This window comes from Mesoplodon bidens, assembly GCF_964165515.1.
Source record: "Mesoplodon bidens genome assembly, chromosome: 1".
NCBI lineage: Eukaryota > Metazoa > Chordata > Mammalia > Artiodactyla > Ziphiidae > Mesoplodon > Mesoplodon bidens.
In genome coordinates, this window is record NC_138176.1 from 38,510,428 (window position 1) to 38,529,225 (window position 18,798).

Sequence of the window (18,798 nt, forward strand, 5' to 3'; positions counted from 1 at the left end):
ACGGCATTCTGTTCTAGCCAGGCTGACCGAATTTCGCTTACTAGAACCTACTAAGAATATTCCTGCCTCAGGACCTTTGCATTTGCTATTCTCTCATCTCAGAATACTCCTTCCCCAGTATCCACATGGCTCTGAGTCACCTCCTTTTTGTTTGTGCTCCAGTGTCACTTCATCAGAATCCTTTCCTGATTACCTTGTACATAACATAGCACCCACCTTCATTATCCCTTTACTTTTTATTGCTCTTCATAGCACTTTCCATTACCTCATTTTTTAATTTATTCATGGTGTTTCTTCCCATTAGAATGTAAGCAGGAGAAGAGGGCTCCTGTTTGACTACTATACCCCTAGTGTCTTAATAATGCTAGGCATTTTAGCAATTAAAAATAAAATGTTCAGCAAGATTGCTTTGCAGCAGGCACACCGCTAAGGGCTTTATACGTAGCATATAATTTCTTTTCATCTGTAGAGCCCATGTTTTCCGTGCTAGGCGCAGAGAGTGGCGGCCCTGCAAGAGCCCCTGGGGCAGAGCCAGGGGCAGCCGCTAGGAGACCGGGCGGGTGCGGCCTGCAGGTGGAGCTGGTAATCGACTCCGCCGGGGAGGAGGCCGCCTGGCGCCGCACCTCTTGGTCCGTGGCGCATGCTCCGCTTCGGCGGAGGACCCTCTCAGAAGCGGCGGCGGCGCTAGGCCTGGGCGGTGTCTCCGCGGCACTTCCCGGCGGCCGGCTGCTCTGATTGGGGGCGCTGGTAGCCGGAGGCGCGAGCGGGCCCTGGCGTCCAGCCGTCTCCGCCCCCTCCAGGTCTCAGCCGGGGACCCAGCCCCGCGAGCTGGCACTGCGGCTGTGGACAGCGGCCTGGGAGGATTGCTCCAGGTGAGTGCCGGCCCCGTTGCGCTGCCAGGTGCGGGTGCCGCAGCTTCGGCTTCCCCCCACGGGCTCTGAGGCCAGGGCCCCGCACCGCTTCCGAGGCTCATTCCCGCCGGCCCTGAGCCTCTGCACGCCGTCAGGACCCTCTGCGCTGGTCCCCGGCGCGTCTTACCTGGAGCACCTGCGGGTGCCTCTTCTGCAGGCGGCCGCCCGAGGCATCTCGCGGTGACCCAGGAATTGAGGGCTGTCTTGAATTTGCCTGCCCTTTCCCAGGTGCCCTCGGGCTTCCTGGGCAGGCGCGGTCGCCCCTGGGCTGCAGCGACACCCAGGATTTCTGATTCCCAGCTTCCCATTACCTCCTTCCTCCTTGTCCTTTACTCCCATTAAGTCCCCCAGGCAGCCTGCAGACCACTCTAACTTTTTAGTCAAGGTGTGGTCGAGAACGGTTTGACATCGGTCCTGGTGAATATCTTGGCGATCCTATTTACCCAGTTGACATGTTGCTTCCAGTACTTAACTTGGGTGAGGCTGAGTTTCCTGGAAAAAGGACTTAACGGTACTGCAGAGTTGGCGAGGCGTAATTAACATAGTAGGTCGGAAGCGCTGCCTGCGGAAGTCTGGAGCATAGCAGGAGCTTAAATGGGAGCGGAAATTATTAGTGGTGGTGTTATTATTAGAAAGCTGAATGACAAGCTGCTTTGGAGCTCTTCTTCAGCCACTGAACTCTGGACCGCCCCAATCCCATTTTTCAAAATCTGTCTTGTGCATCTACACTTTGCTAGGTCCTGGGGGTTCAGAGTTGACTCAGATGCTGGCTCTGCCCTTGGGCTGGGGTAAAATGAAGACAGACAAGTACTTAATTGGATTGTTACAGTATAAAAAGGATTGAGCTAAATAAAAGTTGCTGAGAGAGCCCAGCAAAGCACATTGCATGCATCCTGGAGGAGGCCTTTTCTCTTCTGAACTTCTCAATCCTCATCCTTATGACAATTACTGGACTAGTAGGTTGAAAAACTTACTAGTGTTTTGTTGGAAGGAAAAATCAACTGGGTGACATTTCCAGTTGAGTGGCTTCAGCTGTTATCTTCCTGGAGCTTCCATTGTGGACAGCTGGTCCAGGTCGCGGAGGATAGGCCTGAGTGGAAACGCAGGTACTGCCAGAGGCTTCACTGTTTGAAATTGTGGTTACAGACTTTCACTTTTCCTTTCAATATACTCCTTATTCCCGAGGAATAATGGGCTTTTGGAAGGTTATATTTATGATAAAAGGTAGCCCGGAACTGTACAGCCCTCCCCAACCACTGTAGAGAAATACAAACTTGTGAGTAAGCACAGTGGGCTTGCTTTGCCAGTAGAGACTCAAGATAACATCCCCTCCTGTCTAGAAGTTCCAGGTTCACCACTGCTGGGAGAAATCACTGTAGCACCATCAAGAGGTGCATCGACAGAAGGGAGTCAGTTCACTTTTGCAATCTTCTGAGAACCAATTTCTTAAGACTTGTGGAATACTCAGTTTAAGCCCAAGTCTTAAAAACAGCTGTATTGTATTACTGACGTACAATAGCAGGGCATATTTAGAATGTACAATTTTATGTTTTGATATGTATACACATGTGAAACTGTGATACGCTCAATATCATTAACCTGTTCATCACCCCCAAAAGATTTCCCTTTGCAATGCTTAGCTCCTGGCCCTCGTCTCCCCAGGCAGCCATTGATCTGCTTTACGTCAATAGAGATAAGGTTGCATTTTCTAGAGTTTTATAGAAATGAAATCATACATATTTATTTATATGGTCTGGCTTCTTTTACTCACCATAATTGTTTTGAGATTCATCCATGTTATTTTATGTGCATTCCTTTTTATTGCTGAGTAGTATGTATATATCACAATATGTTGACCCATTCACCCATTAGGGGAATTTGGGTTTTTCCGGTGTTTGGCTGTTGCACATAGAGCTGTTACAAACATTTTTATGCAAGTCTTTGTATGGGTATACACTCATGCATCTTTTTGAATGATTATATCTATTTTAAAAAACGTGGGAGGCCTGGGCTGTTGTCCCAGCTTTGCCTCTAACCATCTGGGTGTCCTTGGAAGAGTCACTTCATTTTGCCTTTAACATCCATCCTCAAGGTCTTTGCTACACTGTGATTTTGTGCCATCACTGCCAGAAACTAGATGGTCTTTGTTGATGGCTGGAGGGTCTCAGAAGCAAAGAGGGGTGGTCTCCTTTCCCTCTATTTCTCTTGCAAACTCTCTTTTCTTTCATGACACTTTTTCCCTTGGGTGTAATTTTATGCAGGAAGGGAAGTGAATAGCTAGTGGGAGCAAGAGCTCATATCGCTGAACTTAAAAGTGTTTAAATTGCAACTAGGAAAAGGTGGGAGGTTAACAGGCTCCGGAATTTGGGGGATCTTCCTTTTTCTCAACCTATTCTCTTCTGAGTCCTCCTTTCTGCTATTTCTCTGGGAACATTATGTTTAACCACCTGGTGAGGAGGTGAGTGGGTGTTCTGGGCTCCAAATGTCACATATTAACTGGGAGTGGCAGGTGGGAGGTTTCCCAGTAAAAATGAATTCCTCAATTTTTGCTTCGAGGTATGGCTTGAGTCATTTGTTCTATATTTGCCCTTTACCTAACTTTTACCTGACCTAAACCTGGTTCAGAACTTTGTATGGGAGCATTATTTACCAACATAATTTTGTGTAGTAAAACCTTGTGTAGACAAGTAACAACAGACTGTTTTATACAGAATGAAAATGTGGCTCTGGTGTTTGGTGGTCTGTTTGGTCCTTGGGACCCTGCATTCCGAGGTATCCAGAGGGAAGCTGGCACCTGTGGATCCTGAAACAAATATGAATGTGGTAAGTTTCTCAAAGTCATCTGTTTTTTAAAAACGCATCTGTGATCAATGTTAATTATTTTCTGAAATCCAGTTATGTCGCTACACGAAGCCACGAACTCTATTCTCTTTATATCTCATTATGTTTTTCCTGTTCTCCGAATCTTAGATTCAGCTAGCTGGACTTTACCTAAAAGGTAATGTGTATTTTACAAGCCTCATTTGCTGTTAAAACATATACTTCTTAGTAAGATAAGTGATATTTTTTATACATTCATTTCATTTTTAAGTCTCACTGAATTTGTTTAAACAACAATAAAAAAAAGTGTCAAAACTTTGGAAGAATGTTAATACTCAATGTGCTGAACAAGGACAGATTACCAATGTCTATAGTGCAATACAAAAATCAAAGTATCTGAAAAAAATTTATTAGAAGAAATAAGCAAAAATAATCCCTTGAGTAACGAAAACATTTCAAAGTTATTAATCTTACATAAACAATTAAATCTGGAGATACCTTATTTAGGCATAAAATATCAGGAAAGTACATGTTGCTACAGAAAACAGCAGTTTTAAAACAGATGATGCATGGGGCTTCCCTGGTGGTGCAGTGGTTGAGAGTCCGCCTGCCGATGCAGGGGACATGGGTTCGTGCCCCCGTCCGGACAGATCCCACATGCCGTGGAGCGGCTAGGCCCGTGAGCCATGACCTCTGAGCCTGCGCGTCTGGAGCCTGTGCTCCAGAACAGGAGAGGCCACAACAGTGAGAGGCCCGCATACTGCAAAAAAAAACAAACAAAAAAAACAGATGATGCAGTGATGCAACTGAAGAATCAGGCAACTTTGGAGATGGAGATAAATTTATAGAAAGCCAAGAGAGTATGACCTGATATCAGGGTCTTAAGGTTACATTTTATTTCTTGTCCCAAATCTTTTCTTTTTAAATTTTTTTAAATTAAAAGCATTTTTATTTTTAAAACTTTTTCTGTAAGAATAATAAACTTAAATCCTTTCAAGTGTTTGTGGTAGAGAGAATAATTGAGTACTTATTTACATTAAGTCTTCTGGATAATTGAGTTATGCATATGCCACTGAGCTCCCAATTAACAATTGCCCCATGGATTAACTGGTACAAACTGCTATGTATAAAATAAATAAACGAGGATAAGTTGTACAACACAGGGAATGTAGCCAATATTTTATAATAACAATAAATGGAATTTTTTTTTTTTTTTTTTTTTTTTTTTTTTTTGCGTTAAGTGGGCCTCTCACTGTTGTGGCCTCTCCCATGGCGGAGCACAGGCTCCGGACACGCAGGCTCAGCGGCCATGGCTCACGGGCCCAGCCACTCCGCGGCATGTGGGATCTTCCCAGACCGGGTCACAAACCCATGTCCCCTGCATCGGCAGGCGAACTCTCAACCACTGCGCCACCAGGGAAGCCCCTGTAAATGGAATTTAACCTTTAAAAATTGTGAATCACTGTGTTGCACACCTGAAACTTATATAATATTGTACATCAACTATACCTCAGTTTTAAAAAAAAGAAAACAAAAAACAATTGCCCCATGGATCTTTCCTTATGGAGTAGTGAATTTGATCATAATTCCTTACTTTTCCTCTTTTCCCTCCAGTTTTATTGAGATATAATTGACATATAACATTGTATTAGTTTAAGGTGTACAACATAATGATTGTAAAATGATTATTGTAAAATGATTACCACATTTTATTTATTTATTTATTTAACATCTTTATTGGAGTATAATTGCTTTACAATGGTGTGTTCGTTTCTGCTTTATAACAAAGTGAATCAGCTATACATATACATCTATCCCCATATCTCCTCCCTCTTGTGTCTCCCTACCACCCTCCCTATCCCACCCCTATTTACAATAGCCAGGACATGGAAGCAACCTAAGCATCCATCGACAGATGAATGCATAAAGAAGATGTGGCATATATATGCAATGGAATATTACTCAGCCATAAGAAGAAATGAAACTGAGTTATTTGTAGTGAGGTGGATGGACCTAGAGTCTGTCATACAGAGTGAAGTTAAGTCAGAAAGAGAAGAACAAATAGCGTATGCTACCACAATCATTTTATCTTTTCTTGTTCAACTCTAGCTTGACATTCTAGTGTAGTTTTATTGGTCCATTGGTTAAAAACAGATTAATACTTTTTATGCTTCATTTCCCAGGATGGGGTCTCTTAAAACAAGGAAAATGGTAGATTACAGTATTACCTGGCATATTTAGAAAAGAAAGAAAGAAGTGTTTATTTGTACCTGGGAGCCAGGATGGAAACAAAGAAGCCCAAAGCTATGGTAAAATAAGACACACTTGGTGTAGAACATGTTAAAATGGTTTAGCTGAACATCTATGAGTAGAACACAGAGGTAAAACAAGTGGAGGATTTACTTTTACAATGGGATGTTGGCTACTAGGTTGAGCAGACTGAAATTTCGGTAACAATTCATTTCTAAAGTAAAACCTGGAGAATGTCATTGACACTTTGTCTTCTTCTAAGCTCCGCAGAGTGAAATTATCTCTCACTGGGGATTCCCTAGCGAGGAACACCTAGTTGTGACAGAACGTGGATATATTCTTTGCCTTAACCGAATCCCCCACGGGAGGAAGAACCATTCTGACAGAGGTATGGCTGTCTTCTGTGGTGAGAAAGGAAAGCTCTGAAAATTTAACAGCATTGCTGGAGTTTGGCTCTTTTTTTATATCAGTAACCAAGTTCAGATTTAACTTGAAAACACTGAAATGGGATTATTTTTTAGACCAAAGTACTCAACACGTTACATTTATGCAAGGTGTATAAAAAACACTTCTTCTTTTAAAGAAATAAGGACAAGAGTCATCTAATTTCATATTTCGCTTAAAGGTTCAAAGGTCAGGTTTGCTTGAGGATATGCTAAAATCTCTGCTTTCTTTGTTATAAGGAAGCATTTCATTTAATAAAATGGTTTGAGCATTAAGTAGATAGTTCTTGCTGTTTGAAAATTACTTAATTTTTTGAGTAGGTAATGTATTCACATAGTTCAAAAATCAAAGAGAATAAAAAGATACACAGTGAAATACCTCCCTCCCATCTCATTCTCCACCTCCCCCGTTTTTTATGTATCTTTCCAAAATCTCTTTATTTTAAATTTCTTTCTCTCTAAAAAAATCTCTTTAGAAGCAAACATGAATTATTGTTTTTCCCTGCTTCCCTTTTAATATAAAATATGGCTTATAATGCACATTCTTTTGTTCCTTGAATTTTTTACTTAATATTTTGGAGATTTTTCCATACAATACAGAGAGCACTTCATCATTTATCTCTGCTGATACATAGTATTCCACTGTATAACTGTACCATGATTTATTTAACAAGTGTCCTCTTGATGGGCATTTAGACTATTTCTGGTCTTCGATTAACAAATATTGCTGCTGTAAGTAACCTTGTATGTGTGCAAGTTTATTTATACGATACATTTTCAGAAATAGAATTTTTGGGTCAGAGGATATATGGATTTATGATTTTGATAGATAATGTTAAATTGCTTTTCATGTGGTCTTGTTCTGGTAATTACTCTCATAAGCAATATATGAAAGTTCTTATAGTTTTGGCTTAAAGTCTATACATATTTTTTCTTTTTCTCATAACTCAAGCAAAGCTGTGCTTTCCAATGCAGATTGAGGAATTTCTAGATAGATTACTTGAAATTGTTAGATATCAGAATAAGGATCTGATCCTAGTCAATCATCTGTCCAGATGTAGCTTATTTTTTTTCTTTTAACATTTTCTGATTTTAGAAACTTTCCTTAGGAAAATAAGGTGAGATTAAGGTAATTGGATAACTATCTCTTCTTCAATTAAAATTTTATGTGAGTAGAAAATTTTTATTCAGGGCAAACTTAAAAGCCCTCTGGGTTAATGTGAGCTTTGTATCATTATCTGTTTTTCTCTTAATATAATCTGATTTATCCATGTTGTTCTGCCATAAATTCTAGCTCTAATGAGCCTTTCAGTAATGTTACCTGGTCAAGACAGCCAATGCTGTTTTTGAAATTTAATTTCTAACTCTTGAGAGTTTTATGATTTACAGATCCTCTTAAAAACATGTTTCCAAAATGAGCAATGAGTTACAGCAAGGGCTTCTATTTTTTCTTCTGCTCAAGACACACAAAACATATTTTATTTCAGAGTGAACATATGATCTTGATTTCCTTCCTTTTTTTAAAAAAAGTAAACCCTGTATACAGATTTCGGATCCCATACAAAGAAAAATAGGTGTTGATATTATTTCTCTTAAAAGTGGTTAGTTGACTAATAATTAGTAGTGTGAGCCATTGTTCAAAAATGCAGGGAACCACAGTAAAAACATGCTTAGAGAACGTGCCTCCTCGTCTTTTTCTATATCCACCTCTAGGCTTCTCTTTCCTACAGCAGTTACAGCAAATAGTGCCAGATGCCCTATGGTATGTATCTCAACCACTGCAGGTGAAGGTGCTGTGCCCTGGGAAGTGAGCATCCTTTTTGATTTGCTCTCAGGTGGTAGGAAGAAGAATGAGGAGAATTCCACCTGCCCCTAAATACTTCTGTGCTTTCTCCTGTGTAGGCCTTGGATTCTTCATCTGTAAACACAGTCAATTGGCTGGGATGATCTCAAGGTTCCCCATTAGTCTTTATCACTCTCTGGTTCTACGGGTTATATTCTATATTCATTCATTCATTCATTCATTGTCAGGGGTGTGTGGATTGGGGCAGTGGATACCCTTGGTTTTCAGAATGGGGAACAGACTGAATGCACTCTAAACTAAGTCTGGTGATAGCATTAAGTCCCCACCCTTTTCCTCTGTCCTGAGGAGGCCTCCCTGTAGAGGATCAGTGGTACGTATATAACACCTGCTGTGAGCTAAGCTCAGAGGCGAGTTTTGGAGGAAACCTGTGACAAGTGACTTAGTTATCTAAAGGAATTTGTGATTCTCCTGAAAACTGCATAGGTGTTTCTCTGATGGTTTGCATTTCCATGGTCCAAGGCAGAGTGCGGAGCTGAGGCTCTGCACTGTCCTTCACTCCCATCCAGGAGCAGTGTTGTCAGTGGTGCTAATTTGGCTTATTTAAGCCAGCTAGACAAAAAGAATACGCACAATCCTTCACACCCAACATGGAACCCAGCTCATTCATGCCCCTTCCTCTCCTGACTTCCCCCTCTATTAATCACATCCTCTTCCTCCTGGACCTAGACCAGAAACTGCATAGTCACTCTTGACTCCCATCCTGGAGGAGCTGTCAGGTCCTCTCTAGGCTCCCCTGTTATATGGCTTCAGTTCAGCCCTTTCTTCTCTTTGCCAGGCCACCATCATACCTTATGCTCTTGTGACCATTTACTTGGCCATCTGAAATAAGCTCAGAACCTGAGAGAGAGAAAGAATTTCAAAACAGGAATAGGGAAATTCAGTCTGCTTATCTTTTAAGAAATTAATGCTTTTAAGAAAATAATGCCATACATCTGTACTATTTATAAGTCATTACAAGCTACGTTAAAACATTATTCATTTATCAAGGATGAAGTGAAGCTATTCCTCTTACTGTTTTTCTGTTTTTGTGTTTTTCTGGGATGCTGTGACCTTACTCCTGGGCTCAGGGATGCTAACAAAGGCATTCTTGTCTGTGGATAGTTGCTAAGTTGGAGTTTCTGTGAGGGGGCTAGGGCTGGGGATCTCCTATTCTGCCATCTTGCCGATGTCACCTCCGTTATTTATTTATAGGTACCACATTCCTTATGGAACCTTAGTTTAAAGCTGTGTGGTGAGCATCTTTCAGTCCTGTCTCAGTGACCCCCTCTGATTGTATGTAGAGCCTCACTTGCGGGTCATTGGGAGTTTTTTATGATCACAGGACTTGGCCACATGGCTCCTCTACCCATGCCAACTGCTCTCCTTTCTGCCAACCTCCCTGTTCTCATCCATCTTATGTAGTTTTGCAGGATTAAGCTTCGTAGAGCCCAGGTATAATTATATGATATTGCCACTCAGCAATCTTCATGAACCTAATAAATGAAGATAACACCATTCCTTAATATTTTGTCCTAGCTGTTGTCTTTACTGTTCACCCTCATTTTATGCAGCAGTGGACCTTTGAAGTTCACCATGGATATGTGCAAGAACTTCATGATTCCTCAAACTAGTGATTACAGTTGTAGGCTGTGATGTCTACGGTGACTTCTTCTGTAGAATGGGATAGAATACCTCTTTCACAAGGTTTATGAGGAGTGCTTGAGAACCACTGGTTGCCACTGTGTTTACCCATCATCTAAGAAACATTTATCATTTGTCAACTGCACAGGTTTAAATTGGCACCATAGCCAAATTGCAAATGGTATAACTGAAGTTGTGTCTGTGATAAGTATCAAAGAACTGCTCTCTCACGTGCTGAAATCCAAATGAGTTATTTCCCTTTCGCTAAATTCTCCCTGGGCCTCAGCTGGTGACACAACCCTCTGGATTGGTGTTCACCCTGCCCACCATCTTTATTTCTATACATTCCTAAAAACATTTTTTTTTCTGTCCTTCCAGCCCCACCCAGCTTAACTGCCAACTCTCCATGTTGCTTGAGCATGAAGGAGACACACTTCCTCCAAACTCCCAGATGCCTTGCTAACACCCCTCCTGAGGTGCTTTTCTTCCTCTGCTTCGGGGTTAACTCACGCGTGTACTTCTCTCTCCCCACCATCCCTCCCTGCAACCACTCTTTGAAGGCAGAGGCTGTGTCTTTGTCACCTCTGTGTTCCTCACAGCAACCAGCAGCACCAGGTAGCCTGCGTGTGTGGCCTAATTAAGAGATACATCGGGCAGTCTTCAGAATTGGGATTCTGAAGTGCATGAAGGGAATGGATCCTCTGTCTAGTAAAATAAAATAGACACTTGTGCACACACAAATTTTATATTAAGATGCAGAGGGTGTGTAAAGAATCCCCTGATTTATTTTTATTTAAAAAAATTTTCTTTATTGAAGTAGAGCTGATTTACAGTGTTGTGCCAGGCTCTGCTGTACAGCACAGTGACTCAGTTATACACACATAGACATTCTTTTTTCATATTCGTTTCCATTATGGTTTATCACAAGATACTGAATATAGTTCCCTGTGCTCTACAGTAGGACCTTGTTGTTTATCCATTCTAAATGTAATAGTTGGCATCTGCCAACCCCAAAGTCCCAGTCCATCCCTCTCTCTCCCCTTCTCCCCCTTGGCAACCACAAGTCTGTTCTCTATGTCTATGACTCTGTTTCTGTTTTGTAGACAGGTTCATTTGTGCCATATTTTAGATTCCACATATAAGTGATATCATATGGTATTTGTCTTCCTTTTTCTGACTTACTTCACTTAGTATGATAATCTCTCGTTGCATCCATGTTGCTGCAAATGGCATTATTTCATTCTTTTTTATTCCATTGTATATACGTACCACGTCTTCTTTATGCATTCATCTGTCGATGGACATTTAGGTTGTTTCCATGTTTGGGCTATTGTGAACAGTGCCGCTATGACCATAGGGGTGCATGTATCTTTTTTGTTTGTTTGTTTGCTTTGTGGTACGTGGGCCTCTCACGTTGTGGAGCACAGCTCCGGACGTGAAGGCTCATCAGCCATGGCTCACGGACGCAGCTGCTCGCAGTATGTGGGATCCTCCCGGACCGGGGCACGAACCCGTGTCCCCTGCATCGGCAGGCGGACTCTCAACCACTGCGCCACCAAGGAAGCCCTGAAATATAGGATATGTCTAATGTATGTAAAATTCACTTTGCCTGGGACGGACTTAAAAGAAAACAAGAGATTTTAGAGCAGCTTAAAGAGCAGGTAAGAGGTTGTGTAACTAACTGCTCATTGGAAAAGACATGTCAGACAGTTAAAGGTCTCAGGATAAGAAAACAATGGTTTCAAATACGAGCCCTCAATCTAAAGTCATAGCATTCTGCATTGTTGGAGTTGTTTTGAGATGGAGCTGCTTCTCACTAGGACACGCTGTGGAGGGGCAGAGAGGGTGATTAATGATTCTTTCAAATAACAAAAGAGCTGGCTGGAAATGTATTAAAAGTGATCTGAAGGAAGGACAAAAATCTTAGTTATCCAAGATATAATTATCATCATTATTAATGTAAGGGAATTAAAATACCTTTTTTTCCATAATCCAAAGATGTATATGCTGATGATCTTCCAAGGTATTTCTTCTATCTCTGATCTCTCCCCTGAATTCCAGACTTATCTAACTTTTAGTTTACATCTTCAATTAGAAGTTCAGTTGGCATCTCAAGTAAATATAGAAATTCTAGAAATCTGGGTTCCTTGAGCCTGTTCCTCCCTTGCTTTTCCCCACCTTGTTTGGTACCTCTTAGTCCCACAGGCCAAATAACCTAGGAGTCATCTTTGATTCCTATTCTTCTTTCAACCTCTCATCCAATCCAAGAGGAAGTCCTGTTAATTCTATCACCCAAATACATCTCAAATCCATCCACTTTTTTCCATTTCCACTGCTAGTCTAGGAAAATAGGAAAGACTATTATTACCTTTCCTTTGAGCTGTGGCAAAAATCTGGTCTCTGGTTCCCACTCTTGGTCCTCATACAGTATTAGTAAACTTTTGAAAATGTAAATCGGATTACGTCAGTCTCCTGGTTTAAAGTCTCCCAATAGCTTCCCAACACCCTTAGATTTTAATCTAGCCTTTGCCATGTCTTACAAGTCCCTAAAGGAGCTGGACTTGTCTCCCCACCCAACCTCGTCTTCTCCTACTCTCCTCCTCATGATCTGTGTTTTAGACATACTGACCTTCTTCCTATCTTGAACATATAAGTTCAAGGACTTTTATACCTGTTGTTTTTACTCTACTTAAAAAGCTCTGCTCCTACATCTTTGTATGACTAGCTCCTTCCTTTCACTCAGCTCAACTATTCCTTACCCAAGAGGCCGCCTGTGGTAGAGCTATCTAAAATAACCCCCTCCATTCTAGGTCACTCTCTTAGCCCTATTTTATTTTCCTTATAGCTCTTATCACTTTCTGAGTTATGTTGATTATTTACTCATTTATTCTTGGTTCTCTATTTCTCCCATTTAAATGAGAATAAGGACCTTACTCCAGTTTTATGTTTTTCACCTGTGTCCCCCACATTTGTGATTTCAGGCATATAAGAGAAACTCAATAATAAATATTTGTTGAGTGAATGCAGTTATATACTGGTAGCTTCTGGCATTTCCAGCCCAGAGGCATGAGCCTAGCATTAAAGAAAAAAAGCACCTGAATTTCAGATGAGGGAATCCTGCTAGCTCTTCCCATCTTGCTAACGGCTCCAAACTTTCTGCCACTTCAGTCTTCCCTATCCAACATGGGCTTACCAGCCCTCTGCCCAACCACAGAGTAAAATGAACATCTGCCTCTGCACAAGGACGATGAGGTCGGAGGGCTGCCCCAGGCATTATGATGTGGCTGTGAGATCTCCAAGGGACATTCAGTTAGCCATGTAAGTGCTTTGCCCACACTCTATGGAATTTATGCACAACTGGACACTATGACAAGTTCTACTTTTTCAACTATGTCTACTTAATTTTTAAACTTTGTCTCTGGGAAGCTGGCAGAGGGAGGCTATTGTGTCTGAAGAGGCAACATCTACCTTCAGGTAATTTTGTGTGTGTGGGAGGGGTGTTTTTTGTTTTTGTTTTTTGCCAGGAAGGAGTAGTCTTCCATTTTTCTTGGGAGACAGTTAGTGCCCAATGGGGTCCACCCCTCTTCCACACCAACCTGCATCCACATACAGTGCACCCGCCGTTCCTTCCCTGTTTCTTCAGGCCCCTTCCTGATACTTCCCACCTCCCTCCCTTCTTACAAATGGTAGAAGTGAGGCATTTATTAAATATTTTTATAGTCAACATTTGCAAATATTTTGTGCCAGGCATCAGTCAACAACCCCTTCTACAGTCCTAAGAGATGGATGCTATCAATTTTTATAGACAAGAAACAGACCCACCGAACTGAAGAAACTTTGCTTTGGGTCACCCAACTCATAGGTGGTCAAAGTCAGGATTTAGAACAAAGGGCTCTACGGGCTTCAGGGGCCCAAGGTCGGAATCTCCCACTCCTCAGCTTCCCAATGGAGACCGTTAACTACCCACGTGCAGGGCAGGGGACCGGATTACATGGGTCAGCCAAGGACCACCCACCACACGCCAGTCAAGGAGACGAGAAAGCAAGCCTCATAAAACGGTGGATGGGGTGGAACAAGAACAATCTGTCCACGGTACAAAGGAGGGGGAGGTCAGACCCAGGAATCAGAAGGCAAAATGGTAGGGGCGGACGCGTGTGACGCCGGGGGCTGCGGCCTGCGGGCACCGGCCACGCAGAAGACGCCCGCACCGGCCCGGGGCCGGCGACGACCAGAGCCGCAGGGAGGTGACAGGCTCGCGGGACGCGTCGCCCGGCACCCCCAGCCCCGCCGCTCCCCGGCCCGACAGTCCCGACCGCGGACGCCCGGGGCTCGAAAGAAGGGTCCGCTCGGCCACCCTCCCCCGCAGGCCCGCCTTCAGCCGTCCCGGACCCGGACGGGGCTCCCGGGGAGCGTCCCCAACGCAGATGCCCGGCGGCCGGGCTTGGCCCCTTCAAAGGCCGCAGCGCTGCGTTGGAAATGGAATACGCGAGAAACGCGGGTGTGCCACAAAGGCCCCACGGAGTTGGGGAGAAGAAGCGGACAGAAGCCCTCACCTCATGGTGGCTGGGCTCTGCGGCCGTCTTGGGAGGCGCCGGTCCTCTCCGCTTCTCTCCTCAGCGATCGGCTGCTGCGCGGAGTGAGCGGCCGCCTGCGTGTGCGCGCGCGCGAGCGGGATGACCGCAGCGCTAGTCCGCACGCGCGCGGGCGGCCACTTTGTTCAAGGCAGGACCAGAGCGGGAAGAGGAAACTAGAAAGTGAAACTGATCCCCGACTAGGCGGAGTCCAGCCCCGGAAAACAGAAACTTGTGGAAGAGCTAGTTGAGTGGGCCCCGGAGCCGGCTGAGGCGTGGCAGTGAGAGGTTTGCGCAGCGCGGGGTCGTTCGCGGTGGAATTTACAGCTGGGCCTCGAGACTTGGTTATTGGCTCTCACCTGCCTCGCTGAGTCCACTTGCCTCAAGATTAGCTTTCTTGGGCGTGGTTGTTTGTTGTTGTTGTTGTTTTAACTAAAATGACAGGAGATTGCTCAGCGTTGTTTTGGTTGTGTGGAGGCGATGCGCTTTACAGCTTTCTGCGTCCTAGGCTGGAACTCAAGTCTTGATTCAGCCAACACAGGTGCAGTGCCCTGCACTTGTGCCATGATTTCCATTGGGTAAATCTAGAGAAATTCGGGGGCCAAAATGTGTATACATTCAACATTTTGGTAGCTGTTGCCGAATAGCTTTGCAAAGAGGTTTATACACCCCCCACCCACAATTGTGTGAAAGTTCCCTTGCCTTCCATGCCCTTGCCAACCGAGCTTCCTATAATAAGGTCCCAATAAAGTCGAGGTGGTATTAGGAATCTAAGCGGAAAATAGCGAATGCCAATACACTAAAAATTTTGTCCCCTTCGAATTCAATCATTCATTCCTTCAACCAGTTTTATTAAATAACTGCTAAAAGCCAGACATTGCTGAAGGCCCTGTCAATATAGCTGGGAATAAAAGAGACAAGGGGCAAGCCCTACCCTGTTCACCGTCTTCTGCATTTTGTTCCTGGTTGTGCACAGAGAGTGGAGTTAATTTTCAAACTTTGAGAAAACGTGTTCCTCATCGAAACGTTTAAAAGGCACCAGCTTATCACTTTTATACCATCCTAGTCACTTTGCTTTGAAATGAATGGACAGTGATGTACAGTTTTTGCTATGTGGTCACTGGTTTTAAAAGTGCTGACTTTTTCATTCAGTTTTGCTGGAAAAAGGGGCCTGTAGATAAAGTCAGTTCTTGCTTCCCCAGAATCACGCTAAACGTGGCTAACAGTGTAGGTACAGAAGTGTAGTTAGTTGTGCGTTTGTGATTTTATTACTCTCCTATTTGTTTGGAGTTAATTTGTAGTGTGAGAGGTAAAGATAAAGAACATATAAAACATTTTTTGTTAGGTGGTGCTATGGAGAAAAAGCAGAGAGAAGGTTGGAGTGCAAGGTGTTTTGCTGTTATACATATCTTGGTGAGGGAAGGTTTCACTGAGAACGTGACAGTTGAGCAAAGATCTGAAGGGGGTGAACGAATGAGCACTGTAGATATGGGGCTAAGGAAGAGCGTTCCAGGCTGGGGGAACGGTAAGTGCAAAGGCCTGGGGGTGCAAGCATACTTGGCAAGCGCAGATGGTGTGGTTGGAGTGCAGAGAGCAGGGAAAACGTCCTAAGAAGTGAGGCTGGAGCGGTAATGTGGATGCGGTGGGTGTGTAGGCTGTTGGAATGTTTAAGTGGGAAGCCACATTTTAGAAAAAGTACTGAATGGTTTATTTGGAGGTAGACGAATAAGCCCAGAATTTCCTCCTTCCTAAGGATGTAGAACATTTAATAGAGCTCTGTTTGAACAAATGTCCAGTGCGTAGGTAGTGTTTTTTCTTCCTTGTTCCTACTCCTTTCCTTTCCTTTCTTTTAGCTGTATCTGGGCCAAGAGATGGTCTTTGCTTATTAAGGTTTGCATGGACAGCAGCTAAACAATCAATGATAAAAATCAAAAGGGAAAAAAAGATCCTGGTTATCAACTTATATTGTTTAGGAATTCAAATTCAGAAAGACAAAAACCGTCTATAAAAATTTTAAAGGAATATACACTTTCAGGATTGAGAAGAAGCAAAGACCCGACTGTTGAGTAGGTGTTGAACATGCTGAAAGTACTGGATGGAATTTGAATATCAGTCTTTTTTTTCACAGACTGTTGGATTGGGTGGATTCTTGGGAAAATTCATCATGTATTACCTTCTGGATTTATTCTCATCAACCTGTGAAACACAGCAAGTAGAGAAAAAGAGAAGTAGAACATGAAACTTGGCAACTGATCAAAAGTCTGCTTGGGAAACTGAAACTTCAGTAATAACTCGTCCAAGGAATAGATATAAGCCAGAGTTTCTGAACCTTGGCACTATTGACAGTTTAGGATGTTTAAGCAGCAATCTTGCATCTCTCCACTAGATGTCAGTAGCACCCTGCAGTTGTGACAAATGAAATTGTCTCCATATAATGCTAAATCCAACTTCTTTTGTTGTTGTTGTTGTTGTTGTTGTCCGGAGGGGCAAAATCCTCCTCTTCCCTCTTCCCCACAGTTGAGAATCATGTAAGTAATACCCTCATGTATATACCTAATTTATTTGAATTAGTCTTCCCAGCACAGCCCGAAAGAGAGAGGAGGTGGACTTTAGGTAGGACAGGGAAAGTGGATACAGATCAAGGGAAGTTGGGGGTGGTACTGGAGTTCAAGAGATGGCCTGGGTGAAAGGATTGATATCCAGGGGAATGGCAGTGAAGGCGTACTCCCTTCAGCATGGGCTTCAAAGTGGAGGTGCCTGTATCACATTTGGTGTGGCTGGGGACAAGATACAGAGCTATGGATACAGACTGAGGGTGGGCAGTTCAAGCTGGGGCAGGCTGTAGGGTAGAGGCTTTTAGTCCCAATGCCATTCCAGCTCTAGCAGCGTCGTGAGAATGGAGACATTGGTGGCCAGGATGATCCTCAAGGAGGCAGAGCCTGTGGTGGTGTGTAGACAGCAATTAGCAAGGACTTGGGCTGGGGCACCTATAATAGTAGTGAATGGCAGGAGCTATGGCTTGGCTTGATTCAGGGTACATGAGAGAGCCCCGCTGGGCACTTGGGGGGAGCTCTAAATCAGGACACCGACTGAGGTTCTGTCAGTCATTTCCGTGGGAGTAACAAGCTCCTGAAATTCAGCTGTCAACTTAAAGCTGTCAGTTACCGCTTGGTAATCCCTGGATATGTTCATTTGTAAGCTTGGCAATAGTATCTTTAGTACCAAAGAGCATCTGTTTTCCTGGATTTGCTGGTTGTTGTTTTTCTCTGCAAACATCCAGGCTGTCACACATTTTAGTTTTACTGAGCTCCGGGAAGTGCAGAGACCTCTTCCAGAGTTGGGAAGGATGGGAGAGAGAGGTGGTATTAGGTTATAAGACACACTAAGTAAATGTGATCTCTGGAGATTGTCAAACACATCTCACACAAACACATTACATAATCCAGAGATTTATTTTACATTAATGAGCTCTGCTTTCTGGGTACAAACGATGTATAACAATACCTGGGAAAAACTGCCTAGTTGAGAATTGACCACTTATCCAATAATTATTTACCTTTAATATTTCTGACTCGGGGAGTTGGCAGTGGTTAGACTTATTTAAGTACCTTACAGCCTCCTCCCACCAACACAAGCACTTTAAGTTATGTTTTTGTTAATCTAATAAATCTCATGTTTTAGTGATAAGGAAGTTGTGAAAATTGCTTCTGTGTAACTCTGATGCCTGCCCCTCAATGATATAAATTTTGCTCACTTCATTTCCTATAGAGTTTCAGTAGAAATCCAAAGCCTTGCCCAATATTTCTGGGAATTCCCTGGGGACTTGTATTTTCTGTGGATTAGGGGTCTGCACCAGGAAATACAGGCAGCCTCCAGAATCTGGAAAAGGTACCAAAAGAATTGTCCCCTAGAGCCTCTGGAGGGAATTTGACTGTGCCAACACCTTGATTTCACGCCAATGAAACCAATTTCAGACTTCTCATCTCTACAACTGTAAGATAATAAATGAGTGTGGTTTTAAGCCACCAAGTTTGTGGTAATTTATTAGAGCCACATAGGAAATTCATACATCTTCCCCCCAGACACACACAAGAATGAAAAAACAATAACATTGGTTCCTTAATTTTCCTTTTAAAAACATTATTTGTTGTGCATTGTCTATTAATAAAATGTCATAATCAAAGATGATTGCTGCAGACGGTCTCTCAGATCCTTTAGCATCCTTTTCTTTTGTTTTGTTTTTTTCGTTTTTGCGGTACGCGGGCCTCTTACTGTTGTGGCCTCTCCCGTTGTGGAGCACAGGCTCCGGACGCACAGGC

General features: G+C 43.2%; 1 long non-coding RNA gene across 2 annotated transcripts; it reads left to right on the top strand.

Annotated features, from left to right (window-relative positions):
* Positions 1–303: 303 nt before the first annotated feature.
* LOC308616990 lies at positions 304–6,523 on the top strand. Of its 2 annotated transcripts, none has more exons than XR_014015800.1 (3): positions 304–872; positions 3,623–3,734; positions 6,244–6,523. It is a non-coding gene; the product is annotated as an uncharacterized lncRNA (long non-coding RNA). The 2 variants fall into 2 exon arrangements; XR_014015801.1 differs by having other exon boundaries at positions 307–872; positions 6,252–6,516.
* Positions 6,524–18,798: the final 12,275 nt, after the last annotated feature.